The 15,733-nt window shown below is 43.6% G+C and overlaps 1 long non-coding RNA gene across 1 annotated transcript; it reads right to left on the bottom strand.

The window, feature by feature from the left end:
• Positions 1–1,609: 1,609 nt before the first annotated feature.
• LOC110504774 lies at positions 1,610–15,325 on the bottom strand. The gene is made up of 2 exons (XR_002470641.2): positions 15,131–15,325; positions 1,610–2,701 (listed from the first exon to the last, which is right to left on the bottom strand). It is a non-coding gene; the product is annotated as an uncharacterized LOC110504774 (long non-coding RNA).
• Positions 15,326–15,733: the final 408 nt, after the last annotated feature.

The raw sequence follows: 15,733 nt of genomic DNA, 5'->3' as shown, positions 1-15,733 counted from the left end.
AGTCTTACAAAGAGCCATTGAAGTCAACAGATTCAAAGTATGAATATGTTTATTTACTGCTGTGAATTACATTACCTTCTCTGTGTCTCCACTGTTTCTCACAGTAGGGAACAACAGTAGGGAACAACAGTAGGGAACAACAGTAGGGAACAACAGTAGGGAACAACAGTAGGGAACAACATTAACATTTCAAATCAACACAGTAGTGGATTCCAGTTGGCAAGTAGAGCCAAACATGACCAAGAGCTTACAGCATATAGGCATCCCAGAAGTGCCTTGTGTGTCTGTGAGTGTGCACTCCCCTCCCCCACCCTCCTTTGAGGAATGGGCTTCCACAGTTGGTTGGAAGAGGTCCCTGAGGATTCTCCACATGATTGAAAGAGGTCCCTGAGGAGTCTCCAGATGGTTGAAAGAGGTCTCTGAGGAGTCTCCAGAGGGTTGAAAGAGGTCCCTGAGGAGTTTCCAGATGGTTGGAAGATGTCCCTGAGGAGTCTCCAGATGGTTGAAAGAGGTCCCTGAGGAGTCTCCTGTTGATTGGATGAGATCCCAGAGGTGTCTCCAGATAACCTTGAAGGGAGTGAGTTTTAAAGGGCCACCCTCTCCCTGTCTCTCGTTGCCTGCCTTCCTACTCATACGCTGTGCCTGTTACATTCCCCCTCCAGTGAAGACCATCTTACAACTGACTGCAGGCAGGCGACAGCAGAGCTAGGGAACATTTACCGAGGGGGTGCTCGTCTTTCTTATATCAAAGCTCAGATTTCTGCAGCCCGCACAATGTTCTATGTCTAGTAGACGGTCAATGGATGAACAGATGATATTGTGTAGCGAAGCTATTACGAATGTGACTATCTACCCGCCTACTTTGACACAAGTCACCGGCGCATGTTCTTCCTGAATGCCTGAAGGGGTAAGGTTGTATAGCACCTGTTTCTGGAGCCCAAAAGAACGCTACATTCCCAGAGATTTTCTAAATCTCTTCATAAGTGATTTCATGTCAAAGCACTTTCTTCTCCCTTTTCCCAGTGCCCAAATAAAGGTTTTTATTGTTTGACATATTATATTAACAGTCCCCTGCCTGTAGTCCTATGAGCTTTGTCCAAGTTACCCATTTTAATACATTTATACATACAACAGTGATTTAGGTTTTCCTACCAAAGGAGATCTATTTGTCTAAAACTTACACATTGTTTCAACTCGTCTTGTAATGAACACAGAACATCACGTTTGGGGTACACGCTCCTTGTCATCTTGAAGATGTTTGTAGAATAGTGCCCACAAACACTCATACACATTTCCTCTATGTCTAAATGCTACTCCATGTGAACTGAAATATGTTAAGACTCAAATATTTTTGGTCTGCCATAATGGCAATCTGATGTAGCACATGTAGGATGATGGCCTACCCCTAGTACATGTAAGGAAGTGGCTCAACTCTGACCCCTTGTGGTGAAAATGTTGACAAGCAATGTGTAGTGTGGATATCTACACGTAGAGGGCACTGTTTTCATATTTGGCAGTTTGTCCAGAATTAGATTTGGGTCATTCCAGCAAGTTTACATGATGATCAAAATTGCAGTGTTGCAATAAAGTTGAAAGACTGAGATAGACATGTTGGAATTGTTAACTTTTATTGAGTTTTAACATTTGCACAGTGTCAACATTGCCCATAAAAAAATAAAAGAAAAAGTGGAGTTATAAATAGCTGTTAAATAACATGATATGCCTTTATTAAGATCCTCTGACAGTGAAATGCATATAAAATGGTGTAGCATAATTTACATCAGAGTGTGCACCCAGAATTGCCTTGCATCAAGATATACTGTACCGTATGCAGTAGCTAGTTCCATCTGTTTATTTATCGTCCTTCCCCAGTCATATCATTTTCACATGACATTACGTTGCAACCACATGCCTGTGGAACATATTACAAGCAGATTGTATTACTATCCCAGATCCATGTAGTCAAGCCCCACCCCCAAGAACAGTATTTCCAGGAATCCCCGTTGTGATTACCCAAGGGATTCCTGGGAAAACTGGACCCCGGGGGCGAGGAAAAGCCCAGGGTAATGCTGTAAATGCACTCAGGAGGAGGAGATAAATTATAGCATGGAAAACACACCAGGAACTAGTCTTTAATGGTCCATTAACATGTTAACATCATGGGTGGAATGATGATTTGTTATCTCAGATATGTGTCCAGACCTGCGAGAGACAGAGAGAGAGAGAGAGAGAGAGAGAGAGAGAGAGAGAGAAAGCGAAAGAGAGCAAGAGAGAGAGACTGGGAGGGGCAGAACCAGTCACGGGAGCCCTCCCTCCCTAAAATTCTGAGCACATATCGCCACAATAAACAGCTTCCATGCATGGTCTCCATGATTATAAGGCATAGAGATAGACAGAGCTATCCCTCTGTCCCAGACTGCTCACCCCGCTGTAGCAGCACCCTCCTTCCCGAGCTACAGTGCTTCATCTCAGACTCCCAATTGACCAGAGATGCAGCACTGCACCTGGGGCCTGAAGACCAAGCAATAGAGTTACACAGTAAAATATCAATGCCAATGTTCTGGCACACCCACCCACCCAATCATACCTTACCTGTCTTCTCTTCACATCACTAAAGAAAAGGGTTGTTTTGACTAGCAAAGTGGATGGTGGTAGAACCTCTCTGGTTTGATTCTTGTCTAAGACCCCAGCTCAGACTGACCTGTAGGGAAAAAAGAGCAATGGAAGGATTCTTAAGGGCATTCACCAAACAACATGAAGCAAACATTCTGAACTCAATTATGAAAGTTGTCTTGTCTGTACAGTTCTTTTCTAATTGGAAACTGTAAGAGAGGTGGTACCATAAAGAGTAAGGCTGGCTGGCTGTATGTTGGGGAATGTGGGGGTTGTAAACGTTATTGTTGGGGAACAGGAAACGACTTTGACCCCTGCTTGCCTTCCCGCCTGCATATTTAAACGCTGCTCCATCCTGTCCGTGTTCCCCTTGCACCCTGCTCCCACTAGCATTCCTCCCTGTAGCTCCCCCCCCCCCCCCCCTGTCATTGCACACAACAGCCCACCCACCTGTGTGCAAGTTGTTAGCCCATCCCACCCTACCCCTATCTATATCCCGGTCCCTCACTGCTAGGGATTGGTGTACTGGGGATGTTTTGGGATGCCTGTGGCACTGATTTTCCAGGAGCTTTAGCCATGTTGGATTGTGGCCACAGAGAGTTCTGATCAGCAGCATGTTGTTAAGAGATGCTGCCGTAATGACTGTAAGGGTGTGGTGCCATCTCCTGTTCCAGCACGTTCTTCTCACAGCAACTGCAGATGGGGTAGAGTGCCAGCAGCATCACCCAAACTAAGCCCCTACCTGCAGGACACCCAGCCAAACCCCAACCAGGAGCTCCCTCTCTCCCTCTGTTCTAAACACACTTCCTCTACTCTTCATGCTACATCCAGGATTCCTCCCTCAGCTATACCACTCTGAAATCTCTTGCTCAATCACTGCATAGGTACTTCTCATTTCTCATCCCGTTAGCCTTGCTCCCACTCCTTTCTCAATTAAAGTCGGCATGCACCATTTCTCAGTAGATTCTTATTGCTATTTATTTAGAATGTAGACTGGTGTAATCATATACATTAGATAAGATAACCAGTTAATTAAATATTTTAACATTATAATAACAATATAACTGACTGTAGATGTGTGTTGTGTTTATGCTAGTTGGTAGTTTATGTGTTGGTAGTTTATGTATGTTAGTTGCTAGTTGGTGTTTATGCTAGTTTATGCTAGTTGCTAGTTGCAGGGGCAGAATGTGTGTCACTGTGTGTCATGGTTACCAGCTCCCTGGGCCTCTGGGAATCACTAAGGTCAGGACACCACAGTGCCCTGCCTCCCAACATCAGACCTCAGCCACCACGAAGAGGAGAAGGTGGAGGAGAAACAGGGGGAGGAGGGAGGAGGAAACTCCCATGGAGCTCAGAGACTATATCTGATTTTAGTTACAGTAACTTATTTAGTGATTATGCTTGGTTGTAAAAATACAACTCTGAGTCAACAACACCCATAGTGGAATTAGAGTAAAGAACACACTATCAGCTTATTCTATCGCGGGGGGAAGTGATGTTGTGGGACGCTAGGGATAGGAAGGTTTCAAACAAATTTCCTTGGATCTGATATCATCTGATACACAGCCTTCCCCTCAGTGACTTTCAGCCAACTTAGACAGACGTACTGACTGTGCCCTTCAGGGATGGGAGTTGACCCGGGATGAGGGATGGGAGTTGACCCAGGGTGAGGGATGGGAGTTGACCCGGGGTGAGCGATGGGAATTGACCCGGAGTGAGCGATGGGAGTTGACCCGGGATGAGGGATGGGAGTTGACCCGGGGTGAGGGATGGGAGTTGACCCGGGGTGAGGGATGGGAGTTGACCCGGGGTGAGGGATGGGAGTTGACCCAGGATGAGGGATGGGAGTTGACCCAGGATGAGGGATGGGAGTTGACCCAGGATGAGGGATGGGAGTTGACCCAGGATGAGGGATGGGAGTTGACCCAGGATGAGGGATGGGAGTTGACCCAGGATGTGGGATGGGAGTTGACCCAGGATGAGGGATGGGAGTTGACCCAGGATGAGGGATGGGAGTTGACCCAGGATGAGGGATGGGAGTTGACCCAGGATGAGGGATGGGAGTTGTGATACTCACAGTGACACACCAGACTCTACATGAAAGCATTATTATTAACATTTCTAAGAAGTGACATCAGCTGTCTATCACAACTATGATTTCTGAACTCTGAGGAGGATTAGGTTGATGTAACTGTGGGACCGCATGTGATTCTCACCAATGGGATACAGTGTATGTCCTGCTCTTTAGTTCAGTGGGTCCCGGCAGACCTCTGCTGTTTACCCCACAATTAAATAGGATAGATATAGAAGAGAACAGTTCAACACTAGTTCCAGCAGACAGACAGCAGACTCACAAGACTTCACACAGACACACACAGGAACTGGACACTCAACAGTATGGGCTCATGGATAGCGGTGTCTAATTTTGTGGCTAAGGCATGGCCTGTAGAGATACTGACTAGCTTAGTGAGATGACCTATACAGAGCCATGCTCTACGTTGTTCTCACAGACAAGAGTCCAAACTAAGTGTCCAAAAGCTGCTATGATGAGGTCTATTTAGGAGTACAATAAATCTCCTGTAATTCAACTGAAGGAGTTTTCAGTTTAGTCCAACGAGGGAAAGCAAAACCAAAAAGAGGTGAAGAAAATAAAGAAGAAACAAGGGGAGAATTCCAGAGCAATTTGGAGCTCTCCCCAAGACGAAAGAGCTCGAGGTTGTCTCAACCAACCTCACATGGAGCCTCCCTCTGCCCTTATAAGGAATTCTAAGCCGGAAAATGTAGCTGAACTTTCGATAAGCATTCACTCTTTCAGGCTCTTGCAGGAAGGCAGATAGTTTGTCTCTGCGCTCAACGTGCATGCCCCTCCTCCACCTCTCTCCCTCCTCCACCTCTCCCTCTCTTGTCGGCTGGCTGCATACATTCCCTTTTCTAGTCACAGAATGCTACTGACTGACATAAAAGGGAAAAGGGCGCGAAGGTGAAGGAGAAGCCAGAAAAATCCAAGAGCAGTCACAAAGAAGGGCTGCCATATTGTCTAAATAACGTGCTGGGAGTCTACCAGAGACTAAAGCGAGGTGTTGCCTAAATAACGCGCTGGGAGTCTACCAGAGTCTAAAGTGAGGTGTTGCCTAAATAATGTGCTGGGAGTCTACCAGAGACCAAAGTGAGGTGTTGCCTAAATAACGTGCTGGGAGTCTACCAGAGACTAAAGTGAGGTGTTGCCTAAATAACGTGCTGGGAGTCTACCAGAGACTAAAGTGAGGTGTTGCCTAAATAACGTGCTGGGAGTCTACCAGACTAAAGCAAGGTGTTGCCTAAATAATGTGCTGGGAGTCTACCAGAGACTAAAGTGAGGTGTTGCCTAAATAACGTGCTGGGAGTCTACCAGAGACTAAAGTGAGGTGTTGCCTAAATAACGTGCTGGGAGTCTACCAGAGACTAAAGTGAGGTGTTGCCTAAATAACGTGCTGGGAGTCTACCAGAGACTAAAGTGAAGTATTGCAGCAGACAGGGTAATTTGTAAACATTTCTAAAAACATTATTCCACTTTGACATTATGGGGATTTGTGTGTAGGCCAGAGACAGAAAATCTCAATTTAATCAATTTTCAATTCAGGCTGCATATAACACAACAACATGTGGAGATGTGTGTGAACTTTCTGAATGCACTGTAGATACAGGTCTCATCCAGGACCCCGAATGTCTTACCCAAACAGATATCTACAGGCCGAAAAAACATTACTAACAAACACAACACTCTCCCATGCTCTGTGTCTAATGATACTGATACCACAGACACTTAATAACCAACAATAAACATCACATTCTGTATTCATTTCCTGTTTCCCATGCTCCTTGTTAAAAACATTTGACTATTACACTGTAAACCCAAAGCTATTTTCAACTCAAATACTTCTAGTAAGTTGAACTCAAAGTCACTGTTACTTAAATGTTCTTGATACTGACTCAAAACTAAATGAGAAGTCACACCAACAATTAAAAAAAAAAGTTATGATAACGAATTAACTTTCCCAGTATTCTCTACTGCAGGTAGATTCTTTGAAAAAAATATATACTGTATATTTGCATGTTTTGCATGTAGTGATTGATTTTATGTTACCCAAAGATAAATAACATACATTTTTAAACTAATCCAATCATTTAGTGAGAATTTTTGCAACTCTAATTGAAATGGTTATTCCAGTTTAAATGGTTTAGGTAGTCTCCTCCCACTGTTCCTGACCCTGGCATTATGAATGCAGGCTGCTGGTGGATACACATTTAAGCTGTTGGATATCCCCACTCTGGATGGATTCTAATAGGAATTACACATCACTTTGCAAGGCAGAATAATGTGACTTGCAGGTAGGGTTGCAAAATTATGTTACTACTGCGATTTCTGGAAAACCTGGGAAATGTAAGATTCCTGGAAATCCTCCTTTTTTTGAAAATCTGGGAATTTTGGGAAAGCTACTGGAATTTTGCAACCCTACTTGCAGACCCGATGTGGCCTGCAAACCATGAATTTCAGACCACTGTAATCAAGTTAAGCTAAGCCTCAAAATAAGACTTTATGAGATATGTAATGTTTTGTCATAAAGAGTTGAATTATAATGATAACATTTGCCTATGGACTCACTTGGTGAAGGCCACAGGACTGAAAATGAACAAATTCAACAACCATGTCTCTGTCACTAACAAATACAGCCATGGGTAGTAACTCCACAATTCACTCAAAAAGGCAAGGCCCACTGGGAAATTATATTGGAGGGGTGGCTTAATGGGGGGCGTTAATAAAGAATTTCAAGCTGATACAACTCAAATCTGGACCCCTGGCCTACAGGGTCACAGTGACTATCGGTTTCAGTAATGAATATAAAATCACTTTATGTTACTGTACTCAGAAATATTTAGTGCAACAGGTTTCCTAGAGCTGGCCGCCAGGCAAAACTGAGCAATCGGAGGAGAAGGGCCTTGGTCAGGGAGGTGACCAAGAACCCGATGGTCACTCTGACAGAGCTCCAGAGTTCCTTTGTGGAGAACCTTCCAGAAGGACAACCATCTCTGCAGCACTCCACCAATCAGGCCTTTATGGTAGAGTGGCCAAACAGAAGCCACTCTTCAGAAAAAGGCACAACAGCCCGCTTGGAGTTTGCCAAAAGGCACCTAAAGGACTCTCAGACCATGAGGAACAAGATTCTCCGGTCTGATGAAACCAAGATTGAACTCTTTGGCCTTAATACCAAGTGTCATGTCTGGAGGAAACCTGGCAACATCCCTACGGTGAAGCATGGTGGTGGCAGCATCATGCTGCGGGCATGTTTTTCAGCGGCAGGGACTGGGAGACTTGTCAGGATTGAGTAAAAGAAGAACTGAGCAAAGTAGAGAGAGATCCTTGATGAAAACCCGCTCAGGACCTCAGACTGGGGCGAAGGTTCATCTTTCAACAGGACAAAAAGCCTAAGCACACAGCCAAGACAATGCAGGAGTGGCTTTGGGACAGGTCTCTGAATGTCCTTGAGTGGACTAGCCAGAGCCCAGACTTGAACCTAATCGAACATCTCTGGAAAGACCTGAAAATAGCTGTGCAGCAACGCTCCCCATCCAACCTGAGAGCTTGAGAGGATCTGCAGAGAAGAATGGAAGAAACTCCTCAAATACAGGTGTGCCAAGCTTGTAGGGTCAAACCCAAGAAGACTCAAGGCTGTAATCACTGCCGAAAGTGCTTCATCAAAGTCCTGAGTAAAGGGTCTGAATACTTATGTACTTAAATGTTCTATTCTTTATAACAAAAACTGTTTTTGCTTTGTCATTATGGAGCATTGTGTGTAGACTGATGAGGGAAAAAACGATATAATCAATTTTAGAATTAGGCTGTAACGTAACAAAATGTGGAAAAAGTCAGGGGTCTGAATACTTTCCCAATGCACTGTATTTTTCAACTGTGCTGTGATGTTTCACAAAAGTTCTGAACCTTTTTTATTCTCATAGTTTCTACGGATTTGTAATTAAATATGCATTTTTTTGCTAAAAGTATTGTTATATTATTGATCGACTGGCTCTGAGTAAAAGGAAACTTACAGTTACATTTGAGTAATGATAAATCATAGTTTCTAAGTAAGGTGGACTGCTAAACTCAAACATTTCAAGTACTTATTAAATTACTTTGACTTATAAAGATGATGTCGTGTTCACTTCACCATATTGATTTATTTGAACAAGTGGTTTATACTGTATGTAGAGAGACATTTTTAAAACGATTTTTTACCCCCTTTTTCTCCCCAATTTCTTGGTATCCATTTGTTAGCAGTTACTGTCTTGTCTCATCGCTGCAACTCCCGTACGGACTCGGGATTCCTCATGTTTTTTGAGTAGCTAGAACTTATCCGGTTTTACCTAGTGTAGTTGTTATGACATCAATGTTATCTAGCCATATACAACAGCAATGGTGCACATTCTTCTGAGTATTAAATGGTGTCTGTACTACTATGCATGTATAGGCAAGGATATAGCTTTGCCTACAGTTTGCTATACACATTATGAACAATTTCCTAATATTGAATCCCCCCCCCCTTCATCTACACTGATTGAAGTGGATTTAACAAGTGACATCAATAAGGGATCATAGCTTTCACCTGGTCAGTATGTCATGGAAAGAGCCGTGTATATGGCATATGCTAGATGTTATGAATGTAATGTTCTGTATATCATTGATTTAAATACCTGGCTATTTTAACGTATAACTGAAGATCTTTCCAGCCTAAACATCTGTCAAAATGATTTGTAAACCTTTTTCACTTCAACTCTTCTCCGATGTCAAGAAACTATCACTTGAAAGTGACAAGGTGAAAAATACATTGCCAGGACTTGCTTACTTTGGTGTGTATGTGAGTGAGTGTGTGCAAGTGTCTCTAACTGTGAAGTGCCTAAGCTTGTGCCAAAGTGCTCACCTCCACAGATATACAGACAGACGTGCAGGCAGACACTGTGTTTACACAGACCCATGGCCTGATAATGGACGCCCAAACATTGCCTTTTAAGGTCCCCTCTCATTTCTCCCCATCTCCTTAAATCATCTAGGCAGGAAGCGTGAGGAGGGTGAGGGGGGGCCTCCCTCGCTCTCTCCTCTTTTCTTTCTCCCTCTTCTGCCTGCTCTCTGTGTCTACCACAGAGGATGAGTCAGATGTTGATGAAGCTCAGCCCTCTCTAGTACCTCTGAGCTCTCTCTCTCTCTCAGAATTCAGAGGCAAAGAACAAAGAAACAAATGAATGTCACAGTAGAGGCTAATTGAATAGTCATGGTAAACATTCACGTGGGCCTTACTTTGTAACACATGGATATACATTGAGACATTATGATCAGAGTAGTATTTGACAGAAACTTATGGAAGCAACTTTGTGCATCCCTGTCTAACTAAACCATCCAGAGGATAAATTATTACTGTGATCGATTGTGCTAATGCCTAACCGACAGTCAAATAAGCTGTGAAATCAAAGGCTGCGTCTCTTACATAATAAACTGTTTACTTGAAGCATATTTCTACTTTTGGGGGCCCGTCTTGTTTGGACTTGAAAGTACATGCCCCATCTTCACCATGGTAGGTCAATGTGCTGTGTTTCTCATCCTATCCCAGATCCAGGACAGCAGACCCCCCCCCCCATGCCTGATCCCACAACGCTCCCTCAGATGCCTTCCATAAACACAGGATTCCCAGCACTTTGGTAATTTGGGTTGGGTGGATTGCTCAAGACGGAGAGAGAATTTCTGAGAAAGGATGAATCTCTTATCACAATGGGCCAAAGAAGGTTGTGTGTGTGTGTGTTGTGTGTGTTGTATGTGTGTGTTGTATGTGTGTGTTGTGTGTGTGTGTGTGTGTGAGTGTGTGTGTGTGTGTGTGTGTGTGTGTGTGTGTGTGTGTGTGTGTGTGTGTGTGTGTGTGTGTGTGTGTGTGTGTGTGTGTGTGTGTGTGTGTGTGTGTGTGTGTGTGTGTGTGTGTGTGTGCGCGCATTGGCTTGTGTGTAGGTTAGATAGTGAATTGTAAATTATTTTTTAGAATAGCCAGAAAATAAAACAAAGATGATGAAGAACTATAATTTACTTAAAAACACTACAGATGAATAATACACTATCTTGGGCTCCCGAGTGGTGCAGCGGTCTAAGGCACTGCATCTCAGTGCTAGAAGGCGTCACTGCAGACCCTGGTTCGATTCCAGGCTGTATCACAACCGGCTGTGATTGGGATTCCCATAGTGCGGCGCACAATTGGCCCAGCATCGTCCGGGTTAGGGTTTGGCCAGGGTAGGCCGTCATTGTAATTAAGAATTTGTTCTAAACTGACCGGCCTAATTAGATAAAAGTTAAAGAAAAATAATACAACAATAATGGACTTAAAACACTACAGATGAATAATACACTATTAACAAGAACTATAATGGACTTAAAAACACTACAGACGAATAATAAACTGATTTACGACTGACTTTCTTACACAGGGGGTGAAGTTCCTTCTTACGCTCATACGGCTCATGGATAAACAGAATTGAGCAATAATTGGGCAATTTCTTCAGCCAGGTGTCAAAGGTTGTGAATGTGCATCATACATGCACACAATGAAATAAGAGAAGGAATTAGCAACATGTAAGAGGCAAAGAACAGTGGCCATTAAACTGACTAGATAAATCAGAGATTTCAAAAAGACAATCTAGCTTCTTTTTTGAGGAGTCATATAAGCCCAGCAGGAAAAGCATTTTACAACCCAGGGAGGAAGTTATAAAACGACTGAAGCATTCCCAGAATGCTGAGAGAGAGAGAGAGATGGAATCATGAATGTGAGGGTGTAGCTACGGAAAAATTGCTTGAGCTGCTATAGCATCCAAAGGATGGTAAGACAAAGTATGGAGATAACCTCACCCACCCATATAGACAGTATAGAAGAGAACCAAACAACCTCTGGGGTATTGTGTGTGTGTTCCTGAGAGTGAGAGGGAGGGAGAGAATACAGTATGTAGGTGTGTGTATGATCAGGCCAGGGTTTTCTGTCTGTCCTCCTTTGAGCATCTGAAAAGAGGTCTTTGTCATTCTCTGAGGACTTAACCCCTTGTTTCCCCTCCCACCCTGGTGTACATGTGAGAGGGACCCTGGGAACGGGGGTCCCCTGGGGAGGAAGAGCCAGGGTCATTACGGGGTCATGTGAAAAGGCTCTGTGATTTGATGGCTTCCAGACGGTTTCCTCTCCCTCCCTCACAGTCTCCGTTGTGTTCACATTTCCCTTTTCATACCCTGATGAAAGATAACTTCATGTCGGAAGACGCTACAGCGTTGCATTCATTTGTGTACACATTTTGTAGACTGTCACAATGTTAATGAGTATCATCCTTGTTTATAGAACCGTCTGCTTATGACACTGAAGCGGTGTGTGGAGGCATCTGTCGTTCTGTTGTGTAGCTGCCTAATATCAACCACCTAACCGACACAATGAAGTGCTGCATTAATCAGGATCACACCACTGATTTATAGGAAACAGCTAAACACCAGGCCTGTATCAAAGATAAAGCAGCAAAAGAGGAAAACAACAGATACATCTTGAACTAAATTTAGACAGTTAATAGAATTGCTAAGCATGTTGAGGTAATATAAAGCAGACAACACATTATTTTTAGTTTCCATGGTGATTAGATTCAGGCTGTATTGCTAGCCACTTGTTGTGAAGGAACTGAGTAATAGGACAGTCCCACCAGTAGAAAGTGTCTGCCATTGTTCAGGTAATAGTACTTCATTATATTTATTTATTATATTAATCAGCCCTCAACCTTGACCTCTTTCACTCTCCTTCATGTAAACACACATATATTGAAATAGCAGAGGTGAAAAGTGACCACATTGTTTCCATGACATAAGTAAAAGGACAACAGAGACTGTAAATGCTGCTTGTCTAGCCTGACAGGATTACAACTTCAGTTATACCTCCACCCTGACAGGATTACAACTTCAGTTATACCTCCAGCCTGACATGATTACAACTTCAGTTATACCTCCAGCCTGACAGGATTACAACTTCAGTTATACCTCCAGCCTGACAGGATTACAACTTCAGTTATACCTCCAGCCTGACATGATTACAACTTCAGTTATACCTCCATCCTGACAGGATTACAACTTCAGTTATACCTCCACCCTGACAGGATTACAACTTCAGTTATACCTCCAGCCTGACAGGATTACAACTTCAGTTATACCTCCACCCTGACAGGATTACAACTTCAGTTATACCTCCAGCCTGACAGGATTACAACTTCAGTTATACCTCCAGCCTGACAGGATTACAACTTCAGTTATACCTCCAGCCTGACAGGATTACAACTTCAGTTATACCTCCATCCTGACAGGATTACAACTTCAGTTATACCTCCAGCCTGACAGGATTACAACTTCAGTTATACCTCCACCCTGACATGATTACAACTTCAGTTATACCTCCAGCCTGACAGGATTACAACTTCAGTTATACCTCCATCCTGACAGGATTACAACTTCAGTTATACCTCCATCCTGACAGGATTACAACTTCAGTTATACCTCCAGCCTGACAGGATTACAACTTCAGTTATACCTCCAGCCTGACAGGATTACAACTTCAGTTATACCTCCACCCTGACATGATTACAACTTCAGTTATACCTCCACCCAGACAATGATTACAACTTCAGTTATACCTCCACCCTGACAGGATTACAACTTCAGTTATACCTCCAGCCTGACAGGATTACAACTTCAGTTATACCTCTACCCTGACATGATTACAACTTCAGTTATACCTCCACCCTGACAGGATTACAACTTCAGTTATACCTCCACCCTGACATGATTACAACTTCAGTTATACCTCCACCCTGACAGGATTACAACTTCAGTTATACCTCCACCCAGGCAATGATTATAACTTTGGTTATACCTCCACCCAGGCAATGATTATAACTTCGGTTATACCTCCACACTCTTATTGATTGTTATATTAAACCACAAGAATATAGAAATGAGATCATTGTTAGTGGTGCTCGTCTGGCCCCACCACATTCAGATGAGTTGTTGTGTCACCTAACACAAGGTAAAGTATTCACTGAAGAAGCCTAATGCACTCCCGCCCACACTAACTCAGTAAATCATTGTCTTGCTGACAATGGCAGCAAGGTTAAGGTTGAAACCAACCAGTACCAAGAGTAACACTGGAGTGACACTGATTCTGTGTCCCAGTGAGAGTCATCATCTCTTTCTCCTGGCTGTTCATCAGCTCAGTGTCAGTTTAGCCTGCTTTCTGTCATCATGACACACTGACACAACAGACATGTCACCGTGGCGCTACAACAGACATGTCACCGTGGCGCGACCACAGACGAGCCTGGCAGTCAAAAACACAGTGACCCCAGGTCATCCAGCCCTCAGCCTCCAGCACAGACAGGAGAAGACGACAGGTGACAAAGAACTCTCTATCAGTCACCTTCAACCTTGTACACTGTTGATCGCCTACCCGTCCGCCACATCAAGACTTCTACCTATGAGCATCTATCAGGGTATCACTTGACCATACAATATGTCACATATACCAGTCAACTGTGGACTATTTTCCACTTTGGGGGAGTGAACCCTGTCTCTAAAGATGTACACTCCCCTAGTATGTAATTGGACAGTGAAGCTAAAATATGTACATTTGGCTCTATACTCCACCATTTTGGATTTGAGATGAAATGTTTTATATGAGGTGACAGTACAGAATGTCACATATTATTTGAGTTTTTTTTTCATACAGTATGTGTTTTAGAAATGAAAGCACTTTATGTATGTAGTCCCCCATTTTAATATGTTTTTTCACAAGTATTTGGACAAATTCACTTATATTAATGAATTGTGAATAATGCTTAGTGAGAAAGTTATAGAGGAACAATGATCATACCCCCCAAAATGCTAACCTCTCCTGTTATTGGTAATGGTGAAAGGTTTGCATGCTTTGAGGTGCATGCTCTTTGTGTGTGTTCAGAAACATTCTATTCTTATTTACAATAAAAGTTACTCCAAAATGACACAATACATTATTTACCATTCATTTATATTGAGCACAACATAACCCGAAATACATCTAAAACAAACTGCTAATGCATCCAACAAGTGTGTAAAGTCACAAGCTTTATGTAGTAATTGTGTGCTAGGAATATGGGACCAAATACTAAACATTTTACTACTTTAATATACTGTAAATTAATTTAACCAAATACTTAAGACACCTTCAAATGGGGGGATTAGATACAAAGTGCTTTAATTTCTAAACGGTATAATAGATATATATGAAAATACTCTCAAATAAAAAGGTGACATTCTGTACTTTCTCCTCATATAAAACAATTCATCTCCAGTCCAGAATGCTGGAGTATAGATCCAAATTAAAAGTTTTAGCTTCACTCTCCAAATAAATACGGTACGTAGGGGGGTGTATGTAAGGCTGTGTAGCAGAGGCAGACTTACCTTTGTGCTGCTGTCTTTTGCCTGTGGCCCTGGTCCTCGGGGGCTCCTGTGTTGCTGTCTGTCCTAGACTTGGCCCGGTGGCTGACGCTGAGTGGTGAGGCCTGGGTGGGGGTGGGAGGTGGAAGTGGGAGGTGTTGGGGAGATTCCCAACACTGCTACCATGGCCGATGTGTGAGCCCAACTGGTTGAAGGGGGTTCCCGGTGCAAGGCTTGGGGAGCACAGACTTTTCTTTGACCTTATATGAGGCGAGGGGCAGGCACCTATGAGGGAAAGCCCCCAGAGCTCTGTGATTTGCTAGCGTGAGGGCCCCGTAACCTCAGCCTATGACCTGCAATGTCTGAGAAGGAGATCTACGGGGGAGGGAGGGGGCAGGGTGGGTGGGTGGGGGGGGGGGGGGGGCTGGGCCTGTCTCCCTTGCAAAGGAAGCCGCATTTGACAATTTTCATATTTCTTCTAAATTTGGAGTTTTCTGCCTGTACTGTAGGCTTGGCCGCCCACTCCAGAGTTCCATGTGGAAACCATTAAGGAGGAGAGAGGGATCCTTGCCATTCCTGCCTGCTCTAGCCTGGTCGAGTCAGGTCTGGGAACATGAGTACAGCGTT

This window comes from Oncorhynchus mykiss, chromosome 31, assembly GCF_013265735.2.
Source record: "Oncorhynchus mykiss isolate Arlee chromosome 31, USDA_OmykA_1.1, whole genome shotgun sequence".
NCBI classification, from domain to species: Eukaryota; Metazoa; Chordata; class Actinopteri; order Salmoniformes; family Salmonidae; genus Oncorhynchus; species Oncorhynchus mykiss.
The sequence above is the reverse complement of the archived record's forward strand: the minus strand, read 5'-3'. Positions and strand labels throughout refer to the sequence as shown.